Here is a 2,128-nt window from a genome sequence, read left to right as displayed (position 1 = left end):
TGTTCTTTAATTTGCGCATTGTCAGTAAATCACCCTCAGAAATTTCCACTCCCATTAGCGCTTTTTTTAGAATTGCGCTCTCATGCTAATTTGCCCTGTTTAGTAAATCTGGGCCATAGTTTTAAAGCATCGCAAGCTACAGAACACAACAAGCAGAAATCAATGTATACAACTAGCTGAAGTTTGCTGTGCTTCATCCTAATGTAGTGCTTACTGTCTCTGGTCAGTAACTTATGCCAATCTGGACCAGTGTCTCAAAAGAATAGATTCGCCGCTGAGAAAGATGCCACAACAACAGTGAACGGACCCAGACTCTGGAGATTAGCAACTCGCAACTTGTATTTGTATTTAACAGCACACAACAGGTAAGTTGCTTCAATTAGTATAAAACAATGTAAATGAGAAAAAAATAATATTTTCACAAATTAAATTGGTTACTCAACTTTCTGTTGCCACTCTTTGTTTCTTTAGATATCGTAACCCTTCCCTTGGTTTTCAGCAAGGTAAGTTCTTACACTTCACAAAATATTTGATTAACTCCAAAATATTGGACATAAGCACTTACATTTCTGTTGCAACTCTATTTGTTCACATACAATGTCATTTGTAAATCAAAATAGAAAATCAACAATTTTCAATGAAATATAGATGTCCTTCTATTTCAACCCTCAATTGTTCAATTAGTCCGTAGAGAGATTTAAATGTCTTTCATCTGTCGACGAGGAAAAATTGTCTGCATCCGAGAGGAATGAATGTAATAACAGCAATAAAGGGTCTTGATGAACACTTCTGAAATGACCTTCTAATTCATGGAATTATTAAATAATAACTCCATTAATTATAATTAAGTTAAATAAGAGCACAAAACTTCTGCATCAATTCTGATGGGTTCTCAAGGGTCTAACTTTTAATTATTCACAATAAATTGAATACATTTATATACATTTCTACCCAGCAAGTCTAGCAGTTTCTTTACACTGTGTATAAGAATCTTCCAAATCATTTTGTTCTGCTGTGGGAAACAGCATAAACGCATACAGTACATCACAAATATGTATCCATTTACTGTTTTCATTGTCTGTCACTCTGCACTACACAACACGGCACATCCAGTGTACACAGAAGAACCATTTATTATAATGTGTTCTGTTTGCTTTGAACACAGCCCTCGCCTCTGGTGTAGACAGTGTATAATGTGTTACTGCATATAAAGTCATCATAATTGTAGTAGATTTCTTGTTCATGTCTTTTTCTGATTTTGTCTTATGGTTTTGCCTTTTATGTTCATGTTCAAATATTCTCCAATTCTATACATAATATAGCACCAGAACTGTCCCTTTCCGTCCCTTCAACTCATGTATTATAATGTGTTGATCAACTGATTGTTGATGTTTTAAAAGTTGCACTGTTTATATCTTACTGAATGACTGAAGCCCCAAATACATTAAAGTTACAAAAAGACCATCTCGAATTTTAGAAGTCAATAAAATGTCTGTGAGAGGATTTGGATTTCAGATGTTCGATGTTTATTTCCAGAGTGAAATTAAAACTCTCATGTCTAATCAAACTCTAGTTTCTAATCAAACACACTATATTCTGCACATGGATAAATATGAATATTTTAAGTTTCAAGAGTTTCTCAGAGGGAGGATCTGGAGATGTATGGGGGGGGGCAGGTCACATGATAAGACTATTATAACTCACTTTATACATTCTTATAACAGAAACATCCCACCGCTTCCGGAAGAGTCTGTTAGACATTGTTCTCAGTGCAACAACCAGTGGTGGAAAGAGTACTGAAAAAATATACTCAAGTAAAAGTACCATTACCTTCCAAAAACTGTAGTGTGAGTAGAGTAAAAGTACTTGTCCAAAAAAACTACTTAAGTAAGAGTAAAAGAGTAGCCTATTTAAAAGTACTCGTGAGTATTGAGTAGTGAGTACTGAGCGGTGGATTCTACCCCCTCAGAATAAAGGCTGTACACCGCAATTTATACATTTGAAAAACGTTGTACATTCTGTAATTCACATTATCTTGTTTGTCATAAAGAATGAAGAATATATTTCATCCAGCAGTTTTAATTCTGACTGCCAACTCTTTAAAATACATCAAAACAGCACGGAAACA

The sequence above is a fragment of the Sinocyclocheilus grahami genome, unplaced genomic scaffold (assembly GCF_001515645.1).
Source record: "Sinocyclocheilus grahami isolate Dianchi unplaced genomic scaffold, SAMN03320097.WGS_v1.1 scaffold984.1, whole genome shotgun sequence".
In the NCBI taxonomy this organism is placed as follows: domain Eukaryota; kingdom Metazoa; phylum Chordata; class Actinopteri; order Cypriniformes; family Cyprinidae; genus Sinocyclocheilus; species Sinocyclocheilus grahami.
Note: the sequence above shows the minus strand (reverse complement) of the source record.